The following is a 15573-nucleotide window of genomic DNA, read 5'->3' as shown; positions in this document are numbered from 1 at the left end:
ACTGGCTACTGACAGCTAGCAACAAACTTGCCCAACTTAGGAGAGTACATGGATCACGTTTCAATGAGGCCCAGAGATGGTTTTCCTCTGATTTAAAGCAATTAAAACTAGCTCTGCGACAGGCCAAAAGGAGGAGGAGAAGTAAATACTTGCCTGATGATAAAGGCACCTATTTAGCAGCACTTAGAAATTCCAAAAATCTCTCCTGGTCACAAAAGCTGCATATTTCTCCTCAAAAATTGTCACCTCCTCAAATTGGTCAGAAGAAATTTTCTCGATGGTAATGAACTATCTAACTCCGACAGAGTGACACTAAAACCCACACCCTCGAAGACATTATGCGACTCTCAAAACAACTTCTTCATCGATAAAATCAAAGCCATTAAAGCTAGTATCCCTATATGTTCGAGCCCGCATGTCCAACAATACCTAAGAATACCTGCATTCTGGAACAGATTCCAGTAAGAAGTCAAGAAGTATTTTTAGACTTGTTGATAAAAGTAAAATCTGGCTCACCTAGGGATTGCTGCCCAACCCCCCCCCCCCCCCCCCCCCCCTCCTTGGATCTTAAGGGAAGCCTTTACTGCTCTCCCTGGTCCAGCTATGTCCCTTCTAAATGAGTCACTGTCCCAGGGTTATGTACCTGACACCTTTCAGGAGGCTACTGTCATCCCCCTCCTGAGGAAGCCAGGGGCAGACCCTAAAATTCGAACCAATTACCGCCCTATTTCTTTATTACCTTACTTGGCCAAATTACTCGAAGCCCTTGTGGCGAGAAGTCTATCAGCCTTTCTGGAGCGGTCCAACTATCTGGACGCACATCAAGCAGGGTTCCGTCCAGCCCATTCCACAGAGTCAGTTAAACTGACAGTATTGGACACCGTTAGGGAGGAGGCTGACCTGGACCTTTCTGCTGCATTTGACACGTGAATGGATCTGTTCCTTTCTAGGAAATCGATTTCATGTGGTCTGCCTAGGCCAGTTCACAACCCCCAAGATGAGAGCAACATGTGGTGTTCCTCAAGGCTCCTCACTTTCCCCTCACTTATTCAACTTATACCTTCTTCCTTTGATCCACATCCTGAAAGAAAGGAAAGTTCACACCTTTAACTACGAGGACGATTTTCAACTTGTGTTTTCCATTAGTAACTCTCCTACATCCATCCATGAATTCCAGACTACGATGCTGTTCATCCGCGACTGGATGAACAGGCAACCATCTAAATTTAAATCCAGATAAGACAGAAGTGATCCTAACAGGAGGTCCTTTAAAACCTTGGAGTCACCAGTTTCTGGCCTAAAGAGCTGGGACAGCCCCCTTAGGGTCATAATTAAGAATGACCTCACAATGAAAACTGAAATAGGATCTGTATTCTCAACGTGCTTTTTCCAGTTGAGAAAAATAAGGAAAATTAGGAAGCAAAAATACAGGCAGTCCTTGCTATGGTGACATCCAATATAGATTACGCCAATTCTCTATACTTCAGCATTCCTGTTTATCTCACCCACCTTCTTCAACTGGTACAGAATCAGGCAGCTAGACTGATTCGTCAGGAAAACAGGCGCACTGGCTCCCTATAACTCAGAGATGCACCTTTAAGGTAGGATGCATTATCTTTAAGTCCCTGAATGGTAGAAGCCCCAAATTCATTGATAGTCTTATTGAAAGATTCCACAATTCACAATTCACAATTCAATATTTATTATAATTTAGAATTCCGAGGAATTCCACATAAAGTACATAATTAAAACACAATTCCATACACCAAAAAATTCAAATAAAATTACAAATTCGCATTTCATTAAAAAAAAAACATGAGCGTTAGGTAGTAAAGTTACCATATATAAATTATTACCAATTTATACAAATTGTTTAGGCTAATTCTATGCTAAAAACATTCAATTAAAAGAGAACAGTTTTTCTGTTCACTAAGCTATACTCTACGGTGGTCAACTTCATATCAATACAGAATGTCTTTCAAGATATACAGGCTCCTTTCAATTGCAGCACACTAAGGTTTATCGGGAAAACCTGATTAAGTGAGGTACACAGAAGAATTAATATACAGTTGTGGTCTAAAAATACATATCAAACAACTCACAACATTTAAAAAGATACACATGTTGGTTGTAAGCATAAAAACCTGAGCTTAAAGGACTCTGTGCATCTTCTTTTGGAAACATTATCCCAATTAATACTAGCAGCAAAAAGTTTTTATAAAGTGCTCAATAAAGTGCTAATGCTCTAAGCATCTTCTACGGAACACTCTTTACCAATGAATAACTAGCAGCAAAAGTATCTCATAAGGTTCACATAAGAGCTTAAAAAGACGACTAACACGTCCAAAAAAAGGTGCAAGTGCTCTGTGCAACTTCTTTTGAATACTAGCAGCAAAAAGGTGTTATAAAGTGCTCAATAAAGTGCTAATGCTCTAAGCATCCTCTACAGAACACTCTTCACCAATGAATAACTAGCAGCAAAGTATCTCATAAGGTGCACATAACAAGACGGCTAACACGTCCGAAAAAAGTGCAAGTGCTCTGTGTAACTTTTTGGGAGATTATTTCCCAACCTCCCTAGCAGCAGGGTAAATGATCTAACATAGAAGTACTATGGACACTCAAATCACCATAACATTTTACGATCTCAATAAATATTTAAAAATTCTTTAAAAAAGCAAAAAATTTTAAAACACATCAGTTCGGATGGAGGGGACAGAAGGCTGTTACTGGCCTGTTCTGCTGTGGAAATATTATACTTTAGAAAAACAATCCCTAAATATCTACGTCGTATTGAATGGAGTGCAGGGCACACAAACAAAACATGATTCAGATCTTGTATACCACAATTACATAGCTGACAATATCTTTAATTTTTGGGAATACCCTCCCAGGAACCTGTTACAATTCTTAGAGGTAATAAATTCAATCTTAATAACAGAATCACCCTACGTACTACGTGTTTTAGGTTCCATAGGACATAAGGTTGGGGATTTTTAACAATGGAGCCCCCAACAATACAATCCATACTTCTGTTCAATGAGCACAATTTCAAATCTCTTTCACGAGAAACCACAAATATTGTTTTCTTAATTATCTTCTTTAAGGCTATTTTACATAAAACCGCTGCCCCGTCCATATCTAAACCAAACATGCTTAATGCTTTTAAATATTTTCTAAAAATAGCACTTTTTCCCAATATGTTTACAAATATTTCCCTGTGGAACGCTGCCCTTAGTAAATTGTCGGAACCGTTTATCAGAGCATTGCATCACCTTAAACAGGCAGCCATTGATAACACATATGTAGAAAGAAGACCAAATTCGAATCTAAGCGCTGCGATCGGCGCTGCACGGTTCAGATTACATATTTGGCGCCAGATCTTTCCTTCCACTTTCTCAAATTTGGCCCACTCATGCGCATCTATTGTTTCGCTAGCATAATTTAAAGTCGGTGGGATCTTTATTTTATGAACTGAAATAATATGTGAGAAATGTCTTTTCCCACATTGCATGTACAGGCGATTAATTGCAGAGGCTTGTGAAATCGCTTTACCTTTGCAGTGATCCATGTGTATATAGGCTGAACACCTGTTAGTAAATATTTGTCGTAAATATGGATAAAAGGTTACTACTTCCAGTTTTTCCTTTCCCAGAAACCAATTCAAATTTTTTCTAACCGTACAACCTTGATAACTAAAAATCACAACTTTACTCTTTAAAATATTTATTTAAAAAAAATACACTTCTGTATAACTAACTAGCTCTGTCAGTCGTCTTTGCAAACCAATTGTCGTCTGCATATAACAGACAACTCAGTTTTAGGTTACCTACTTGAGGAGGGTCCCCTTTACTCTGACCTACACTACTCGGCAGATCATTGATATAAATAGAAAAGAGTAAAAGGGCCAGAAGGCACCCCTGCTTCAGCCTGTTATGTGTACTTATTTTCTTTGAGAGGCCTTGTGTTCCCCCCAATAAAACTTTTGTCCAGGTCGAAGAATGGAGAGCAATTATTAATCTTAGAAGGTTCCCTGGAATACCCATTGTAACCAATTTCCTCCACAGCGTCCCCCGATCTACCCTATCAAACGCTGTGGAGAAATGTATAAAGGCTGAGTACAACGGGACCCCCCGACCAACGGGATATTTTTCAATTAAGGTTTGCAGAACAGAGATGTTATCCAGTGTGCCACTATTCTAACGGAATCCTGTTTGTTCCAAAGGTATATAATTATTTCTGAATGCCCACTCTTGCAAGTGGCCAATGATACTCTTTGCAAACAGTTTCCCCGTTGCATCTAAAAGGGAAATTTGTCTAAAACTGGCCGGGGATTTTTTTGGGCCCTTCTTATATAATGGGACTAATATACTTCCCTTCCAAGATCGGGGGATGTCCCCATCATTATAACAGTGGACAAACAACGGATGTAAAAATTTAGCCCAATCCTCGCAGTCCTGTTTTATTATAGCTACAGGAACATCATCTGGCCCCTTTGCACTAGAGTATCTTGCCCCTTTAATGTATCCTTCAATCTCCAAACATGTTGGTGCTCCTACATCACCCCCCGTTATAAAAGCATTAGCAACCTCTTCAAACTGATCAGCTAGTTGATTTGGAGCATAAAGTTGGGAAATATAAATAAACCATTCGGTTTCTGAGATTAAAATGGGTTCTAATTTTTCTCTCCCACCACAAAACTTTGCTATCAATGCCCAATACTTTCTAGTATCCCTGGATAAAGCCACTTCTCAAAAATTAACCCATTTTTCATCTTCAGCCGTCCTTCGATCTGATGCTATTTTCCTTTTCCGAACCTGTTTTAGCCTATATATCTCTCTCTGCCTTTGTAATCTGGGCTCTCTAAATTGGTCTCTAATTAAACCATTAATCCCCTCATTCAATTTTTTTTATTTCCCATGATGTGATTACTATTGGGGGGACTCTCACACCTTGCTTATTTCTTCCCAATCTTCTAAATGCTGCCAAAACCCTCTCATACCTCAGAACCGGAATCTCCGGACTTGGGCTAAAAGCAATTTTCTTGAAAACCCTCTTAAAGTTTGGAAGCGCCTTATATGACCAACAAGTACCGCCATTATTTCGAGAATAAGTGAAATTTTCATTCCTCTGATTCCAGAGTTTGGGCTTCACAATCAATTATAACTAGATGTACCTAACCCAGCCACCTTCCATGATATAATGTTCCCCAATTGGCTACCCCGCTCTGTGGGATTTATGGTGGATGTTTTTGACCCATTCAAAGTACCTGCAACCCAGCTCCACTTTGTCACATCATTGTCCCCGTTTGCACTAGGAGCCCACCGAACCTCGGGTGCTAAAATATTAATTTCTCTAACACCCTTTTTTCTTCCTACTGTTATTTCCATGTCCTCATACTTTATGTGGGTGTTTACACTTTCATACTTAGTGGAGCCATTCCCTTGCGCCTGATAAATTGTTCCAAGGCTTTTGGTCGGTATGCTACAAGGGACTACACTAGGGATCACGTCTATTCCGCTTCTCCTAAAACTGTCAACGTTTGCTAAAACCAGTGCTGCCACTACCCTTGATGAGAAAGTAGCTTTAGTTCTAGGGGGTTCGCTGCTCCAATCTAAGTGTACCAATTCAAAATCTATACTAGTGATTAACCCCAGATCCTCTAGTTCAGATAGTGTCTTGAGGAGGGCACTTCTATTCAATAGCATTGGTTCGGCATCGAACAAGGAGATAAAAGTTAAAACCCTACTCGCTTGCCCGGCACCTATACCAGTGTTCCTAGTTTTATTGATACCTGGTTGTCCTAAGGGTAAATCTCTTTCTAACTGACCCCCTTTACTATTAACAGCCGTAATCATTCGCAGCCCCCACCTCTCCCCTGGCTAGATTCAGGCCTCATTGGGGACAGATCCTGCCCACAGGGGTGTCGTACGCACCTCCTGGAGCTACAGTTGGATCTGTTACAGGGTCATCTAAATTATCCAATTTACTTCTTAAACTAAGGTCACTGCTTGTATCATAATTTAGCCCACTTTCTTCCTTACCTTCTTGATACGAAGGGGCGTTCAACACAAAAGTTGGACTATTCGGCTGAAAATCATTTTCCTGCCCATGATTTTGACTCGCATTCATAATTGATTGACCCACAGTCCTTGTATTCTTTTTGATAGAGGGGGATGTATAGCTATTTCCTATTTCACTTTCAGGATGGAACCACAGTTTTTTCTGTTTACGTTTCGGGAAACAGCAGTTCTTCATCGTCTTCTTCCCCCTACGGCCATTTTTGGCGTTTCCTTTACTCATGTTGAGACCTCTTTCAAAGGTACACTAACTGAGATGTTAACTAATTCATCAGGTACCTGAAGTCTTGATTCTTTCGGATTAATTTTTTTAAAAATTGGGTAAACATGTAATGGATTTAGAGCTGAGGAAACCTTTAATTTTAAGTTTTCCCCTATTGTAGTGACCTTTGCACACTCGTGAAGATTAGCTCGGAGTGAGCTTATAATTTGATTTCTTTCGGGAGAAGCACTTTCAGGACCAACAAACAGTTCTTTTATTTCCCCCACCACTGAATTTGTATCAATATTTTGCATCCAATTGTGTATTTGACATGCTTGACTGGGTACTAGAAGAGCCTTTTCAGGGATTGTTAGGGCTTGCTTGAATTGTTTAAGATCTTGAACCCCTACTAATATGGGCGAGAGGACTTCCAGTATGTGATCAGTGTTTAATGTACTTTTCTCCAACAAAGATAACATTTACGGAGAGGGTTCTTTCTACGCATTCTCACTTACATTCAGAAAATTCCCTGCCCCTTTATCCTCAACCACTGAAACTCCTGATATCTTTTCAACAGAGAGGTCTAATAAATTAGCAGCTTGGGATAAATTGGTAGGTGTACTGCTGTACATGGTAGGCAAATGTGTTTGAGCTCCAATTGGGGCCGGGTACTCTTCTGAATCTGGATACAATTGAGGATCCATCTCCAAAGTGCCAGACTTTTTCAGCTGCATCATTAGTTGTGCATTCTTTTCCATTTGATTAGCAATGTCCGATAAGGTGTAATCCTCCGTTTTCGCCTGCCCAGATCTAAAGCTGGATTCTATCCGCTGTTGTACTTTAGAAGAAAGATCACTTGATTTAGTCGACAGAAAGCCCGGCACAGATCTCTGTGTGCCTCTTGAATTATCCAAGAGGGTTACCAATCCTGCCACTGGTGATAATAGGATGACTTCCTATTTTTTCAACATTCTTCTCCAGGGGGTAACCCTCTACCTTTCCCATCGATGAGTTTTTTTCCATTTCCGGAGTACTACCATCCTTTTCTACTTGCCGTACATCCATTTCACATGGAGGTAGTAACACATGAAATTCACCCCCGTAATTCTGATGTACGATTACAGCGGGGTAAAGCGCTTCCGTTTTTATGAATTGGCTCTCCACCCTATTCCCGCTATTACATGGGTGTCCATCGCTTCTTCACCTGAAACCTTCTTTATCTCTTTCTCTTTTAACCCCTTTCCTCGCTTAGAGCTTCTTACCCATTTTGAAAACATTGACATCACCAATGGGTATGTTTTCAGGAGTGAAAGATGATCCCCGTTTCTCCGGCGACTAATGGTTTTCTGGGGCTTAAGGGAACTCTTATCTCTCAAGTTACAACTTTCTGAGTCTACTACTGATTTTGCTTTTATATTTGAGCGCAAACACCTAGATGGGATTACCATTGCTTACAAGACTTAGAAGACACTTACTCTTGGTGCTTTTCCGTTTGTTGAAGAATCAAGGATAGAGAAGGATAAGGAGGTAGGAAGGATGACGTTCTACCAAGGATTCGCAGGGCCTGTTCGGGGAAGCACTTGGTAACCTAAATGTGGATAATCAGTGCTTTTATTCACCGGCCTTCACCAGCCTCTGAAAATCAATCAATCAATGCGACCCCCACAGCAGCACTAAGGCCCCCCTGAAGGCCTACCCTTCAGATCACTCAGGCTGCGGCCTCCGTGCCCAGCAAACCTTATACAGCTTTTACAGCATCAGCCGCTCCTGCTGCTGCCCAGGTTCTGACACTTCCACAAGCTCCAAACTGCTCTGAGTACGGTAAGAAGCCCTGAAAAATCAAACTACCGCACTATAGTTCTCTACCGCCGGCCCCCCCAAAGTCCCCAGGTAGGCGCTACACTCCCCATGGTCAGTGTCTCTCCGGATGCAGGGCGGCGTTGTCGGCGTTTTCCCCAGAGGGCGTTCAGCTCACAGTTCAGCTCCGGCTGCTCTTGCTGCAGCCCAGGTAGCGCACGCCACAGAGCACTCCTCGCAGATCAGCTCAGGCTCTGACGTATGAAATAAGGTGCGCTCTGACTGTTGCTATTGTCCCTGATACCCCATGGCTCTTCTGGAAACCACAGACTGCTCCGGACTGTGAGGCACTACAGACCCCCAGGGCAAACCCCCAGGCCTGGATGTAATAGCATGCTTAAAGTGACTCGAGGTAATGAGGTGTTTCAAAGTAAAGATTCTTGACTCTTGGTTCTTGTCAGTTTTTTAAAACCATTCCTAAGACAGAAAAACTGTAAGCTGAAGGCTGACGGATTTTAGGTAGTATAAGTAGTTGAAGGTTGATGAAAGGGCTTCAGGTGTAGGTGCGGGTGCACGTATGGCTTTTTGCAAGCAGGGCTCATAAGGCTACTGCAGGCTTTGGACAGACCTGATCTAACAGGCCGCCTTAGCAGCTAGCCAGGGGTTCTCACTCGGTGCGGCTGCCTGCTAAATGGCAACCGAGCTTGCCCTACTGATGAATCGTGGCGTAGAGTGTCCTGTAGCTTGGTCAGTGCAGAAGCCTGTGGCCCGTGACCACTGTGTTGGTTTAAATGATTGCTGGAAGAGGAGGATGTGGCTGGGGGAGACCAGGGTTGCGAGTTGGAGGAGGAGGGGCGTGGGGAGGCAGAGGCAGGGGAGGCTGGGAAGAGCTGAGAAAATGACCGGCTCCCTTTGCACCTATGGCCGTAATGTTTTAAAAACTGGCTCACACCCAAGCCCAGGTTCGAGAGCTAGCCTACACCCAGCCTGCTACCACTACCGCTAGCGATGGCCTCACCGTCGTTCCCACTCCTACTCCGTCGCCCTACTGCCTTGCTGCTGCTTCTGATCCTGTCTGAACTGGTTGACCGGACACACCACGCTCCGCAGCTCCAGGGGCTCTGAGCTCAGAGGCTCACTCTGCTCGTCAGCTCGTCCACTCCGCTCGTCTGTCACGTGACCAAAATTGTCAAGCTCTCATTTCCTCTCACTTCCTTGTTCGTTTATTGAAAGATTCCATCCGACCCACAATCTGTGATCTGCCCATATGCATTTCCTTACCATACCTTACTTCAAACTGCAGCGTTTTGGTGAAACAAGGTTTGCCATACTAGGCCCCAGATACTGGAATTCCCTGCCTCTAGAAATCAGATCCTGCACACACCTCATGAGTTTTCAAATGCTTCTAAAGACATGGCTATTTAGACAGGTATACGAGTACCATCCCAGGACTAGCACCCTTAGAGTAGCGCCATGAAACCAATCTGGTGTACGTGCACTTTACAAATAAAGTTTAACATAACATAATAACAATCTACTACCAGAACTTGTTTTCTGTGCTTAGTTTTATTTTAGAAGAACCTCCCTTTAAGATCTCAACTCTCTTTGGTCTTCAATTGCTCTTTAGGAAAACCTGGTGCTGAGCCATAATACCTTTATGTGAATTGTGAGGGACTTGAGCTGAATTCTTTCTTGAAATTCCAGCCAACATAAATTTCTTGGAACAGATCAAACGCATATTCTAAGTAGTATCTCCTTCATAAATCTACCTCTCCTGTTCTGGAAGATCTTCAGCCTTTGGATGTTTGAATTAGAGGTTCCCCCTAATAATGGAGAAGTGTGGCTCAGGGGTTAGAGGCGGCAGACCCGGAATCTGAGATCGGTCCTGGATCAGGGTTCAATTCCCCGCCCCGGTGGGTCTTGGGCTAAAAATTCCACGGACTCGATAATTCTCGTCCCGGTGCCTCCTTGACTCACGGGTTCACACTCTGCGACTCGGGGCAATAGCTTGCTTAATCTCCACAACGGCCCCTCGCGGCGGGATGCCTGACTTTCACCTTGTGGACACCCTGTGGGGCTTCTCACAGGGGAATACCAGGACGGGTTCCCTAGGCAAGCGCCAGGATGCCCTTTGTGGTGACAGGTTGCGCTATATAAGTATACCTACATTTACACCTACATTTACATTGTGTTACACTACTTTAAATAGTCTACTGGATATAGCTTTACTTTGCAACAGGTCAGCTGGGCAGTTGCAGGAAAGCCTTTGAAACATGTTATCTCCCTGTAGCTCACACAGGAGGTCAGCTAACAGACCCTTGGAGTCACTCTTGGGAGTGGCGGCTAATTACATTTGAAAGTGGTGTGTGTAAAATTTCTATATGAGTGACCTGTGGCAAGTGAGCATATCAAGTGCATCCACAAGACAATTGTGAATAAAGAGAGGGCAAATGGTGAATTTTCAAGCATATTTGTGCTTTCTCAAAGGTTAATTAAGCACTTGCAAAAATGCAGTATTGACATTGATAATGAGAATGAATAGCATAATGGTAGCTGCTTATTCAGTATAACCAGAGAACTTTATAACATACTTTGAGATAACAGTAGTGAGTACCGCACAAATTTCCTTATTTATTGATACCTTTACAAATTAATGTAACTAATCTACTAATGAAATACAAGTTATTGTGATTTCTCGGACAGGACATAATGATAGAGCAAGGAATAGACATTAAAGGGCAGTAGGGCACCTTACAAGGCACTGTATGTCTCATTTAGTTGCCACAGTAGCCTGAATATTGAACATTATGTGCTTAAACTTGCTTACCTCTCGATATACAAACTAAGCAAGTAACTAACTTCAATCATACTAAATTAATTTTGCTACTAAGCATTGACATAACTATATAGAGAAATATGTTTTTGCAATAACTGATGGTTTACTCCTATGTGCATGAATCCAACTGCCCATGTGTACCGAGGTCTCCGCACTATATAGCAGTTGATGCTACAAAGTAACGTACTATGCTAATGTACTAAAAAAGATTTTTAATCCGTTGTAGTTATTAAGTACATGCTCAAAGAATCACATAAAGGACACTTACAGAATTGCTGTGTCAGCTTTCTGTAGATACACTATTTCTTTTGACTTCTTCTAATGAGACAGCAGCAATAAATAACTGTTTGTATTTTTATTTATTTATTCCCCATTTTCAGACCAACACATGGTCCAGATGATAATTAATGCACTCGATAAATTCCTAATACCTCCTCGAATGGAACAATTACAAATCATATCCCAGGTATTAGCGGAACAAGAGCTCATGCTGTCAATAGCACACCGTTTGTTTGTTCTTGAATAAACACACTGTTTATGGGTATGAGTTAAATTGCCAATGCTTGTTCCTTAATGTTAATACTTGGGAATTTGTCGGTACCAATGCTTGTTTCCTGATGCTAGTATCTTAGTATAGTCTCCTCGTAGCAACGATTCTGCCAAGTTCTGGAATAATGACTCGTGTTTGGGGCTCCACGTGTGGAATTTATTTATTATTTATTTGAGAATTTTGTAGAGCGTGCAGCGGCCCCAACGGGGCGTCCTGGCGCTGAGAACTCTGAGAAATAGAGGTCATGGGGTCGGATTTCCACTGTTAAGAGGAGAATAGATGTGTTTTCAGGGATTTAAGGAAAGCTTATTCTGTCTGTCAAGTGCGTAAGGCTAGGAAGGAATATGCAAATGTCTAAACTGTAAGTGTATAAAAGCGAGACTTTCAATCGAGACGGTGCTTCGTCTCTTTGCACCTGTCACAACAAGCGCTCCTGCCGGTTCTTCAAGAGATCCTGCTTCCCGATTCAGAAATCCTTGCCTTCATTTCCTCCCAGTTACCTCTACCTCCCTCCTTTCAAAACCTCCCGTTTTCCGACTCCTCACCTTGCACTTCAGTCCCGTTTTCTTCATTTCTTCAGTCATCCCCTCGTAGTTTCCTGACATCGGCGGTCGTCGTCACGAACTTCCGGAAGCCCCGTCAGCGGCCGCACCCACAGGAACTCGGACTCTAGAATACAAAAGGAAAGAAGGACAGTAAGATTTACGGTTGCCTAGCAACTCGGAACTCTAACTAAACACGACGATGTTTAATTGTATAAAAGACTTTTTGAGCTGAATGTTCTTTTAAAAATTGTGTATGTTTAGAATCTAGCACAACAGTATTGTATTGCACAATTGTATTGCATGTTAGAAAACAATCCCAAGGCAATTCAAGTCGAAAGACAATTCAAGTAGTAAACAAGCTTTGGTCAATCTAAGTAGAAAACAAGCCTAAGACAATCCAAGGTTTGAGTACTGTCTAGGATCAAAACCAGAGTGTATAATCAGTCTATGTACCTAATAAGCTGAATCATTTAGAAGAGTACATTCTGCACGAATCTTCTAGAGCAGGGTGCTTTGTTTTCTTTTGTTCTCTTTTATTTACAGAACCCATCTTCCAGCATACAATCTGGGTTTCAAGGTATGTGCATGGAGTGAATGTTCTTTCAAACTAATTCACAACTAACCCATATTAACCTAGTTTTATCATTTTTAGTAGACAGCTTTTGAGAATCTCTTGTTCATTATTTTTTAAAGAGGTAACCAAGAGTCAAGATAATCTTCCAACCTAAGAACCCAGTGAAGTGTATACAAGGGCCGGTAATTCAAACGGTTGGTACAGTTGTTTTGCATTTTCTAGTATTTCTTTTGTGTACCAGATTTTAAGAAATTCTAGGAGGTCATTGTATGTTTGTGTAACTTCAGAAAACCATGTGCAATCAATCAAGATACCTCCGGCCCTGAACACTTGCAAGAGAAACTGCGACTGGACAAAGACCAGTGTTGTTTTGTTTGTTTCCCTATCCACTTCCCCTTCCCCTTGAGGACGAGTCATTTAGCAAGCGTTTCCACAATCCTTGCTGAGCTACTAGTTTAAAAGGGAGTTGGGACTTAACGGCATCAAGAAGGAAACAACAGGAGCGTCTGGCGTGATTGTGCAACAGAAGACGAAGCCACACCTTGTTTCCTCTTGATTCCGTTATCTCATTCCCATGGACGTTCCGCAACTCACTCAGTTAGTACACAAACTAAGTGCGGAAATGGAGGAGTTGCAAGTGGAAAACCAGTTCCTTCGACAGGAATTAGAGAAAACTAAAGCAGGGGTTACCTCATGGAGGGATACCTCTGTGGAGAAAAAAACAATCATAGCTCCTCCCAAATTTGGTTCCACTGCATTTCAGACAAGTTCCCCTAATAACCAGTCCACTGAGTCTCCAGTACAGGTCACAGTAGTTACCCCTAATCCAGTCCCTTTGGCCAACCCTGAAAGGTTCACAGGAGACAGTAGCAAATATACTACTTTTATAAGTCAATGCCAATTGCACTTTATGTTCAAACCTTAGGTTTTTGCCAATGACACTTCCAAGGTTGCCTTCATCATTTCTTATTTAGTGGGGGGTTTCTGCCAACTGGGCTATGCCCTTGGTTGGCACTAATGATCCTCTTCTCCATAATTTAACAGACTTCAAGGCAGCAATGTTCAATCTATTTGCTAAACACGTATTTAACCAGGCTTCTGATAACGAACTTTTAAATCTGCGACAGAGATCCAAGGATTTGATCTCCTATGTCACCACTTTTAACAGACTCTTAGCTGAAACACATTGGCCTGAGGGAAAAAGAATTTCCCTATTTTACAGAGGATTAAAAGATGATCTGAAGGATTCATTAGCTCACATTGTGACCCTACCTGACAATTTCGCTGAATTTCAAGATCTAGTGGTAAAATTATATCACAGATTTGGGGAGCGTAGGAATGAAAGACCCAGGGGAGACATAAGAAATTTATATTTTAGAACAGATAAAAAAGAAACTGAATACAAATCCTCTGCAGTGGAACCCATGCAAATCTGAGGTGTCAAAGGGCCGTTAACTAATGAAGAAAAAGAAAGAAGGTGCAAAGGGAATTTGTGCCTTTATTGTGAAAAGCCCGGACATTTCACTAGAAACTGTACCATAAAACCCGTGCAGAAAAAGGCCTTAGTGATAGATTCAGTTTCTCATATACAGTCGGTAAAGTAGGTTTCGCGGAGAAAGACGAGATCGATTCCCCGAGAATTATTGTTTCAGAAAAGATCTCTCACTACGCTACCAACGTAGATTCGGGCATCCCTAAACATTTTACAATAAGGATGATATTTATATTATCTTTTTAACAAAGGCATTGTATACCAGTGCTTCTAGTGTCAGGTGCCACTGGAAACTTTTTTGATTTGGCACTCGCTCGCATATTACATTTGATACAAGTCCCTAAGAAGGAACCAGAGCCAGTAAGGGCAGTTGATGGGTCTGCGCTGTCATCTGGTCTAATTCGGTTCCACACAGAACCTTTGACTATAGGTACTGATAACGGTCATACAGAACACACTGTATTTGATCTAATCGATACCCCCACCTTTGGAGTTATTTTGGGAATTCCTTTGTTGGAATTACATAACCCCAAAGTAGATTGGCAAAAAAGGACCGTGACCCTGGACTCTTCTCATTGTAGGTTACACTGCTATCAAGAAACCAAAGACCCGGTAATGCCTTTGTTTTGTGCCACAATGACTCCTGAAGCCAGTAGCCTTCCAACTAATTACAATGACTACTCTGATGTTTTTGATCCGGTACAAGCCACCAAACTTCCACCTCATTGGGTTTACGATTGTCGAATAGACTTGGTTCCTGAAGCAGTACTACCGTGTAGTAGAATCTACGCTCTGACAGAACCAGAAAACGAGTATCTGGGAAAATATCTTGATGAATTATTAGAACTTGGGTTTAATAGACATTCAACCTCTCCAGTTTCATCGCCGCTTTTCTTCGTAGCGAAGAAGATGGGTGATTTGAGGGCTTGCATAGACCATTGCGCAGTCAATAAGGCGACAATCAAGAACCGATATCCACTTCATCTTACTCCAGTATTACTAAATCAGGTCAAAGGCTCCAGTATTTATACTAAGTTAGATCTCAGAGGGGCCTACCACTTGATTTGTGTAAAAGAAGGAGACGAGAGGAAGACTGCCTTCCGCACCAAGTTTGGTCTATATGAATATACGGTCATGCCGTTTGGTCTCTGTAATGCACCAGCAGCATTCCAGTATTTCATTAATGAAGTCTTATACGATCTTCTGGACATTTGCTGTATTGTGTAAATAGACGACATTTTGATATTCTCTAAAAATACAGCAGATCATACACAACATGTTCGTTCAGTTCTACAAAGGTTAAAAGAGCATTCATTATTCGTAAAACTAGAAAAGTGCGAATTCGACAAAACTACTGTGGAGTTTTTGGGATATTGTTTATCTCCAAATGGGATCCTTATGGATCCAAATAAAGTAGATGCTATTCTTAATTGGCCAACACCAAAGACAGTTAAAGACACACAACGAATCTTGGGGTTCGCAAACTTCTACAGATGA

At 41.8% G+C, this 15573-nt stretch overlaps 1 long non-coding RNA gene across 1 annotated transcript in view; it reads right to left on the bottom strand.

The window, feature by feature from the left end:
* The window catches only part of LOC147701295 (uncharacterized), a 72268-nt gene that overhangs the window by 5586 nt on the left and 51109 nt on the right, over nucleotides 1–15573 (bottom strand). Inside the window, exon 3 of the long non-coding RNA XR_015297445.1 lies at nucleotides 12011–12134. This is a non-coding gene — a long non-coding RNA (uncharacterized LOC147701295). The remainder of the gene's footprint in view (nucleotides 1–12010; nucleotides 12135–15573) is intronic.

Source organism: Lissotriton vulgaris, chromosome 7 (assembly GCF_964263255.1).
Source record: "Lissotriton vulgaris chromosome 7, aLisVul1.2, whole genome shotgun sequence".
Classification (NCBI taxonomy): domain Eukaryota; kingdom Metazoa; phylum Chordata; class Amphibia; order Caudata; family Salamandridae; genus Lissotriton; species Lissotriton vulgaris.
Note: the sequence above shows the minus strand (reverse complement) of the source record. Positions and strands in the feature narration are given on the sequence as shown.